Raw genomic sequence first — 10,343 nt, forward strand, 5'->3', positions numbered from 1 at the left:
AAGAGCTCCACTACAGCTCATTGCTCAGGAGAAAGAGCCAGGGAGAAAGCGAGAGAGAGAGAGAGAGGGATCGGAGAGAGAGGGAGAGAAAGAGGGGGAGCGAGAGGGAGAGGGGTGCAGCCCTTGTGAGCGAGCCCCGTGTCTTTCACGCGTAGATGTGCAACGTGCTCGGAGGACACAGCCATTTTTGCCTTTGGCAGCGAAAAACAAACAGAACAACAAGCATGACAACAAAAACGAGTTACCAGGCGAGATTCCCCGGGAAAGCCTGTAGAGAGCAGCGTGGAGAGGCGCCAGTCCGCCACGCCGCGCCATCGCGGAACACGCAAAAGTCAGGAGGCGAGAGACATTTTAAAATAACCCCAATTTAAAAATCGCTTTGCGGGTTGGGGGGGGGGGGGGGGGGGGGGTGTGGGTGAGGGGGAATAAAAAAATGCCAGGCTGCAGAAAATAACGTCCGCTGAAAATACAACGGAAGAGCAACGACAATATCGGAAAAAGGGAGCAAAAAAAAGCGCAACAAAACGCGGAGAAACGCCCCAAAAAAGCAACTTGTTGCAGGAAATTTTAGTGCTGAGTGCAGATAGTTGGAGGCAGAGGGTTAAAATCCAGTTAGTAGTAAAAAAAAAAAAAAGCCCTCCTCCTATGGCGGTCTGAAGGGGAGGCCCTTGCTGTAGAAATAGCAGCAGACTTTTTTTCTTTTCTCCCTGCAGAGCGCCAGCCTCTCTCTTGCAAGTATGGAGAGAGAGAGAGAGAGGGGGAGAGAGAGAGAGAGAGAGGGGAGGAGAGAGTGTGAGAGGGGAGGAGAGAGAGTGTGAGAGGGGAGGAGAGAGAGAGCGAGAGGGGAGAGAGAGAGAGGGGAGGACAGAGAGAGAGAGAGAGCTAGCGTGGTGTGCTGGGGAGAGAAGCCCAGCTGATGATGAAATGCGAAGCACGGCGGAGTGCGTGAGCGAGCTGCTTTTTTTCATCACGCGTCCAACACAGTGAGGAGAGAGAGAGTGAGAGAGAATGAGAGGGAGAGAGAGTGAAGAGAGAGATCAGGAGGGAGGGTGAGAGCGACTGCGAGAGAGAGAGAGAGGGAGGGAGGGAGGAAAGCAGTTGGGGAGGGAAGGAGGGGCAGCAGAGAGAGAGAGAGAGAAGAGTGACACAGAATCCGCTCCTCCCTGCGCACGCAGACGCAGAGCGAGCTCACGCCATTCTAACACTCTACACCTTGGTCGCCCACCAAAGAAAAGAGAGAAGAAAAAGCAGAAAAGAAGCCGCTTCTGGAGAGGGGCTGCCGAAGGAAGCTTCAAATATGCTAAACAGCCCAAAGCTGATTGAATAATCAACTTCGTTTTCAGGCTCTGTGCAAGGTGAGATTCAGGGAGAGAGAGAAAGAGGGGAAAAAAAGAAAGGAAAAATAAAAGCGTTCTCTTCCAGGATCTGCAGATTCCCTCGTCTCCCTAGAGATAAAAAGGCAGAACGTCTGAATAAATTTTTTTTGTAAAAACTAAAAAATAAAAATATCCCCAAAAATACGACTGTGGAGGCACAAAAGCCGCGAGAACAACTTGCCGATCCATTAATATCGCTTTCTCCGTGCAGCAAATCCGACAACTCCTGACTTAACCGTGGCTCGGACCGCCTAACTATGCTGGCAGGGAGTCAAGCCTGATAAGCGTTTGAGTGAGAGCTTCAGCCGCGCGCTGGAGGTGAAGCAGCTGCCATGACTGCAGTCTGAGAAACGCAGTGCTGTCCCGCCAACCCCACGCAGTGGGCAAACGCCGAGAAGCTAAACCGCCAAAAACCGCGCGCCCCCCCCCACCGAGGCTGCCACCCGAGAATAGCCCACAGTCCGGCGCGTCTGTCTGTCTGACAGGGGTCAAATCTGAAATCCTCCAGGAAAGGCAGCTATCGGTATGCTTGGGCTGAAAAATACCCACAATGCACCACGGCTGGCTTCAAACCCCCCGCCCCCAACTCCCCCACTCCCCACCCCCCCCCCCCCGTTCCTAACCCTCCCATATCGCACCACTTGCCCTCATTTGTGTTTCACAGATTCGAGTCAGAAGTCAGTTTGCTGCATACCAAGTGTTTCTGCAGCTTGTGTCTCTTACGCACACAGCTCCTGCAGTCTGCACAGACGCACAGGATCTCCCGGCAGCACAAAGACCTTCTCACTTATTCAACTGATTTGTTTTGCCAGAATAACCCCTGTCACCCCCTTAACCCCCGCCCCCTGAAAAAAAAAACCCTTTTTCTGCTGCTATCCACTCTACAGAGACTAACATTTGGCTTTTTCCTTTTGCGGCAGATTACTGTAACGCTATTGTAAAACAACTTCCTGCCTCTCCTGGCTGTAGCTGCACTTATCCACCAAGACAGCCGCCCCCCCTCCCCCCCCCTCCCCTCCACCGCAGCAACAGGAGTACAAAACGGAAAACTCTTTATCTGAAACTCTTATCGTGGAATATGTTAAGAAAGCCTAATCTATCCATCTGTCCCACCTAACAAGCTGAGAGAGAGGAGAGAGAAAGAGGGAGAGAAAGAACGAGAGAGAGACGTGGGGCACTGCATGCAATAACAAGGTGGGGATTCTTTTATATATATATATTTTTGCTACTAAAGCAGTGTTTATGCTGTTGATGCGAGATGCTGTGCGATTAATAATGTCTGCAGGGCTGGCACACGAGTGGCACTCGCCCGCTGCCTGCGTGAGCGCTGTGCCCGCGCTGCTTATTAGGAGGGACGCCGTGCCCTCAAACCCCCCCGACCCCACCCCATTTCTGCCCAAAAATGGCTGAACCTCTGGCTGCCCCGCTCCCCTTTCCTCTCACACCCCCGCTCGCCCTCGCAGTCGAGAAAGCATCGCCCGAAAAAGACGAGAAAACTAGTTACGCCCACTGGGGTAAAAGAAGTGTTTGTTGCTTTTTCCCCATTCTCGTTTTCTCTCTTTTTTGTGACAAACGCCGTTTTGGTCACAGTATTTCAGGGTACGCCTGCTTTGGCGCGAACCGGAACCCCCTTTTTTGCGCGAAGAAGTCCCCTACGTCACATCTCGCCACGTCTTTTAGCCAATTGAACAGAACTCCAACGTATGGCACATCGCACATATCGGCGTACCGCAGCGAACGCAGATTTAAGATACAGGTCAGAATAACTGAAAAACGACAGCACACCATGTCCCACCAGGCTCCTCTCTTTTAGATAGGCTGAGGATAGGAGCTGAACTTTCTTGTTAAGTCTCTAATCTGTGGCTGGGACCTATTGCCCTGGCTTGCCAAAGTTGTGCGTATTGCCAAAAGTTCATCTGAGGACACGCTTTCTGTTTTGGGTCTGCTGCCAGCTTTCGACAGTACGCGCTTCTGTATTACCTCACCCTTTCTGCATTCGCATGACTCAATCAAAAGCATTTCTCACATTTTAATTAACGCAGCTGCGCCGGCGATTCTTCACCTTCTCACCGCCGTTCTGAGCGATCGATCAGTTACGTGGTCAACTACCGTTTTTTTTTTGTTTACATACATTAGAGAAGTGTTTCGAGCACGTCCCTCACGCACACACACAGCAAACATACTCAGATCTATCGGGGGCTGAGATCCGTGAGATAAACTCACTCAGACAATGAAAAAAGGACAGACTTGAGAAACAGGTTTTAAACTCTATTCCTGGAATCAAGCGTCTCCTGATGAGAACCTGTATGTCATTCACCAAAGCAATAGAGCAACTAAATGAAAAGGGGGAAAAAAAATCATAGAAAGCATGTGTTCATGTCATAAACACACCCAATATGCTCTCCCCTGCAATCTTTCAGACCAAAAATGTGGCTCTAGCACAAGTATAGTGCCAGGGAGATGGGTTAATATAAAACCTGATTATAATTAAACCTGAACTCTGTAATTCAGGATTAAATACGGAAAACAGACCAATATCAAAACAATGCAGGGGAAGCCATTTTGTCTGCCCATGCAGCAGCAAGCACACCTCACTCAGTCTCAATATGAAGCATTAGAAAAGTGCATGAAAACATTAATATATGTGACTTTATCAATAAAATAAAATAGTAACTTGTGCTTTTAAAATATTCACACAGAGATGGTGCTTTGATACAGAAAATAAACAAGATTTTAACCCGAAGCATTAAATCTATTTTCTCTGGCAAAAGTTTAAAATAGCCTGATGCAAATCCCCTGGTTTTCACTGCCATAGTGCTAAATAATTTGTAGCCAGATATGAAAGAAAATAAAATGCATTACTTAACTGTTAACAAATTCTCAAAACACTCAATTAGATACTCACAGCTAACAATGCATTAATATTAAAGTTTCAATATTTTATGACATAATATATCAAGACAAGAATTCAAAGTTTAAATATTACTCTTCTCCAGCATGCAATCACTACTGGACCATACAAGTTTGTGTCAAAGTACAGCTCAAATTTAAGAAGTTAATTATGTGAAATTATACAGGTCACTTCATGGGGAATTTTGTACAGGGAGTGAATATTTTTATGAAAGGACATTTTATTGAAATCGTTCAATAACAGAAAAGGCTTTTGCTATCCAGCAAATAAATCAGCACCACGCAACAAACTCCCTCTCTCTACTTACCACTAAATAACTGCAGAATAAGAGGGAACTAAAATAATGTCTTACTTTAGAGCCTTAAAAAGGGGAAATAAAACTGGCCTCATGCTGAAGAAGGAAAGGAGTAATGTCAGTAATAAAGTCCCGTACTACTACACAACATATAAAGCTTCTGGTAATTAACATTATTAATTTGTTGCAATATCTTGCATATAAAATGGCACAATACTTTGTTCTGCATTGTGTGCAGAATGCGTAAAAGCATGTTCTGAGCATGCAAAATGTGTATACTGTACTACACATAGTATGCTTTACTATAATATTTAAATGTAAAATTCAAAACTGCTTTGTTTCATTCCATAAAGCACAGCACTAACGCCTTTGCTTGCTACAGGAAAAATGTGTCGGTCACGACTTACGGAATTATTGTTTTTCTTCTTGAGTTTGAATTTGAGCTCTAACCAGCGTAGGTTTTATCAGGACAGAACAGCAAGCGTGCTGGACGAGGGCCTCTGTGTCTATCCGGGCACAGAGCGGGCGCTCGCAGTTAGGAAAGAGTGAGGGAAGGAGAGAGGACATTAGAGGGGGACGGGACGGTCCCGTCGGGGGAAGGACGAGGACGTGGCCGTGGCCTTGTGCCGCAGACTTACAGCCGCTTGACGGAGATACGTGCTAGGCCCTGTCCGTCACACCGCACGCGGTCAGAGCAACAGCAACGTGCCACCACACCTCAAAGGGGGGGGACAAAACCCTCCAATCAATAATTAAGAAAATAAAAGGGGGGGGGAGGTCACCTCACGGCTTGACGTTTCCCTCTCGCTGCGCAGGAGCGGGGGCAGGGTCGTACCCGGCGAACTGAGACCCCCGGCACGTGCCTAAAGGACTCCTCCATTCCAGGCGTGACCCCAGAGGGCAAGGCCCCCACGGAGTGGGGAACAAAGGGCGTGACCCCGGGGTCACTGGGAGCGCAGGCGGCCCCCTTTGAAAGGCCGGTGGCGTCGCTTCGCTCCGAGCGGGGCGGAGAGCGCCCATACACTGACTAATAGGGATTAAGGGGTTATCTCCCGCGGGACCTCACTTAAGTGTGTCCGACATCACTTCCTTATTAGCGCCCGGGACCCCGCCACTTAACCTCGCGCCCCAGAGGCACCGCCGGCATCGGCGACCCCCTGCCCCAGCGCTTTACGGCACGCTCACGCCGCATTCACCGCGTTCGTCCCACAGAGAAAGCAAAGCTACGCGCAGCTTAACGAGAGAACACCATCACCGCCTTCCCACGGCATCACGAAAAACTATTCATTTGTGACTCATGTTCACAGTATAAGCACTTGTTTGCAAATAAATTAGAAGTGGCACAGAAGGATGCTAATGAAATCTGTGTGCATGTGAGGAAATAAAGTAAAATTACTGAAAGCCTCATGACTGCAATTTTGATTGACCACCAATAACAGAAAAGAAAATATCTAATTGCAGCAATAATACAAATTCCAAAAACTCTTCACCTCCTAATAAAACTAAGTGATATATTCAGTTCCATAAGAACAGCAGTGCATAGAATGTAACTAATTGAATTGATCACAGAAGTAATGTAGTTTCTTAAAGAGAAAAAAAAAAAAACTCCCCAGATTTACTGATATACTTCAATAAATAACCACATCATCTCACATAAAATGGCGGATATGAATGATTAAAATCACAAAATGGCGGATATGAATGATTAAAATCACAAAATGGCGGCCAGAGAGAGAGAAGTTCAACGTGGCACTCAATTTTATTTTTAAAAGCACACGTGTCAATGACAGCAAAGTGTACTTTCCCAGGAAGGCAAACCCGTGACTTTTTATTTTTTGTTTGTTTTGACAGGCTGTTGTTCTATTTTATTTGTGAGACTGATGATATAAGCTTTGAGTAAACAAAAGGATTTAAGGTTTCTAAGAGAAAAAGACCCAGCATGAATGCTTTTTCAGTCTTCCTGAGGAGACATGGGATTAACCCTTTGCCCTCTGATAAAACTTAAACAATATCTGCAAAAACCAGTCAAAATCATGACAGCATTTTCACTTTATGGTGTCAATACAAGAGCTTTCAGCACCAAAAGCTGTTTAAAAGGGATAAACTGCATTTATATGGACAAATGGGGTGTGTTAATTCAATACTAATGGTCTAAGTACTATGTTAAATTCAGTGATGTTTAAAAGGGATAAACTGCATTTATATGGACAAATGGGGTGTGTTAATTCAATACTAATGGTCCAAGTACTATGTTAAATTCAGTGATGAAGACAGGGTTTATAATTAAATTATCAAACAAAACACAGAACGTGTGTAAAAATGAAATGAATTAATTTAAAATACAATCAATTAAGTAAAACTGTAAATATTAAAACGTATAAAGTTCTGTTTTGAAGGTATTCCAAAACATTATTCTAAAGGTATACTGCTTATGTCATTTAAGCTAATAAACATATTTTGACAAGGTATTAAATCTGAAGAAATCCATGTATCAAAACAAAATTTGAATAATATCCTGACAATAAAACATAAAACGAACATGACTATTGACTATTAAGGTGACTATTAAAAATAAATCATTGTAAAATAATCACGTTGCCAAAACGTTTCTACTTTTCTGAGATCTTTCAAAGATCTATGTGGAACTGGTAAAAGTATAGTAATGCATAATGCATAAGTTTGTTTGTGTGTGTGTGTGTGCATGTGTGGTGTTTGTGTATTAATTAATTTACCTTTCATTTTCCATTATATTTTCATTTATAAAACAATTTTAATATTGAAGGAAACAAAACAATCAAAGTGAAATCCTGGAACTCACATTCTGATTGTGAATATATATTGTAGGCTATACAGTTTGCTCACAGTGTACTTTAACGTCAATATTGGATATTTTTTTATATACAAGTTTAAATTGTGTTAAAAGCATTTCTGAATTACAAATAAACGATGTTAAATTGATTAAAAAATCTAAATATATTTAATTAAATTATAATTTCTCGGTTTATGAATGAACAACATAGTAAAAAGACCAGTGTGTCCAACATGGAAACTGGCTTCCAAAATATAAAATATTTTTAACTTCTCTAACTGAATAAAGATTTCAATAAATTACCAGCAATATATTTGCATTTCTTCATTTGAGCACATATTTATCAAAACTCGATTTTTCATTTAATTGGCTAAAAAATGGGTACCCATTACATCTACTGAAATGTAACACTATTGCAGATTTGTACCAATTTATAATTTATGTGCTTGTATCATTATTGTGATCCTATGAATAAATGTTAAATTCTCAAATGCTCCAATTTCTTTTAAATGTGGTTTACACCCACAGAACACTTGCACACTGCAAAGCCAAATTTAGACTTTCAGAAAATACAATTCCTACATTACAGTACATTACAGGAAATTACAAATCAACAGTTAGCATTACATAGAGTTTTAAGAAAATAAATTGGGTGTTTTTTTGGCAAGTCATGCAGACACGTAAAAGTCGGACAAACAGATAAATCCACTGTGGTGGGAAGAAAAATCTATTTCTGATTCAGTTATATAACAGCATTATGGGATGTACTGGAGCAAACAATTTATGTACGGTGGTAGAAATACTAATGCTAATACATTACAGTCCCCATATGTCATGGTTATAGGTATGAGTAAAGCATTATTTGAACAAAGGGTTTGCACCGTAAAACATCACCTTTGTGCTAGAAAGCTTCTGAATAACATGTTTTTGCTTGGCTCAGTCTGTTTTTGATGTTAAGGCAAATCCTGCACTAAAAAAGTTTGAACATTTTCCATCTATTTTAGTTAAATCAATATCATTCCCTGGTTGAATAGTAGTTCTGACATGTCGGAATTATCCCGTACAGATGCCCGCAGTGTTAAAACAAATCCACTGTTTTTCTGAAGCCTTTTTATTCCTCAGGAGGGCAATGCTACAGAGAACTATTCGGTGTCTTGTTCTTATTGTGCCTTTTCATATGCGTAAAATTGTTCTGTACCTTATTTATGCATTTTTACCTGGAATGCACATCACTGAATTTATTATTCAATTTACTAGATCATAATTTTAAAAAATGTATGTGCCACCTACATCAGCATATTAAAAAAACTTTATCAACCTTTTCAAGAAACTGAACAGACTCTACTTTATTACTAAAGTACTTTTTGCTGAAAATTGATTAGAATATTATTAATATTTAATAAAACCCAGTGTAGCTTAAAAGATGGTAGTCATGAGGTGGACAATAACAGAGGTGTTAAGGACATAACTGTCTGTTAAAAAAAATGTTTTATTAAAAAGTAATAAATACGTTTTAAAAATTTCTAAATTCAATCAATTTCATGAAAAGCGCATATTACTCAAACTACTTCTACTAGACAATTTTTGAAAAGTGATGAAACGATAGTATTGGGCAGAAGACTAGTAATAAAAAAGGTACAATATTTATCACTGATTTCTGCGTATTAAATTGAACTTCAGCTGCAAAATCAATTCTAATACAAAACTGTACATTTCTTTATTTTCTATATTTGTGAAGTCTGCATGTTAGACTAATTATGTCAGTATGATTTTTATAGACTTGTGAACCATAGGAAAACCTTTCAGTATGTGCTCTTTTGAAAGTTGTATTAAATTTTTTTTTCTTGGTAGAAAACAACAAGAATACACACAGACTGCATTAGGGACCTATCTTTCTGTGGATCTTCATTTGCTATACCTCTCAACACTACTATTTTAATGCATACAGGGGAGCTTTATAAATTTGGATCAACTCAGTCCTTCGGTATTTGGTTTATGACATTTATACAAGATTACCTGGAGAAGCTTTATAAATAATGGTAAGACATTCATAGAACAAGTTTAATGAAAGCTGAAAACTTTAATAATGAAATAATATCCTCTTTTATAAGTGCAAGTGTTTTCAGTAACCAAAAGTATATTTTCCCCAGACATCTATTATTCGATAAATTCCTGTGGGGATGTAAAAATCAGGCAAGTAACACACACAATGAAGCACAGTTACTCTTAATGGCATGCCTTTAATTAGGCAAAAGCCTAAATAACTAAAACAACGGGGGAATAACTCACCTCGTTGCTTCGGCAGGGCTTCTGCTGGGAAGCGGTGAACAGGAGGCTGGCTGGAGGAGCGGACTTACCCCCGTCCAAAAAACTTCGGCCCAGTGCAGGCAGTGACGAAGAGCCCAGATGCACCCGAGCCCAGGCAGACGCATCGTTCCCCTCCTGCGAACACACCAAAAGCCTTAGCAAAAAACAGAGACCTGTCCGGAAAGATAACGGCTCTTACTTCTTAAAATAAAAAAAATAAAAAATAAAAATCTATATTTTTTGTCTCATTCATTTGGGACTACAGAGAAAATGTAATATTTGAAAAGCTTAGAATGATTTACACTCTCCGCCTCCCAGAGAGCATGTTTTAACTGATTGCTGATAAGACAACGTGGTGGAGTGTGAAAATCTGATTCCAGTCATATTTGGGCTCTGATAGGTATCAAATGGAGTGAACACGAGCGAAACGTTCTTACACTTTGGAAGTGATGTCCCGTAAATCATTGTACAAACGGCAATGATTTTTCAAGGAATCTACAAGATAAAAGCAGTACAATGCCAAAAGACCAATAAAGCTTCTTTTTTTTTTAAAAAAGGCATGAGGGAAAACATTCCCGTTTTGTAAAGCATTTGAACAAAATTTGAGAGTGAGAGAGGGAGTCAGAGTGAGTGAGAGAAAGTGAG

General features: G+C 41.7%; 2 long non-coding RNA genes across 2 annotated transcripts; both read left to right on the top strand.

The window, feature by feature from the left end:
• The first annotated feature begins 2,380 nt into the window (after window positions 1–2,380).
• On the top strand, window positions 2,381–9,851 carry LOC118218756. The gene is made up of 2 exons (XR_004763541.1): window positions 2,381–2,570; window positions 9,697–9,851. It is a non-coding gene; the product is annotated as an uncharacterized LOC118218756 (long non-coding RNA).
• On the top strand, window positions 5,111–6,171 carry LOC118218757. Its single transcript, XR_004763542.1, has 2 exons — window positions 5,111–5,270; window positions 5,398–6,171. It is a non-coding gene; the product is annotated as an uncharacterized LOC118218757 (long non-coding RNA).
• Window positions 9,852–10,343: the final 492 nt, after the last annotated feature.

This window comes from Anguilla anguilla, chromosome 19, assembly GCF_013347855.1.
Source record: "Anguilla anguilla isolate fAngAng1 chromosome 19, fAngAng1.pri, whole genome shotgun sequence".
NCBI lineage: Eukaryota > Metazoa > Chordata > Actinopteri > Anguilliformes > Anguillidae > Anguilla > Anguilla anguilla.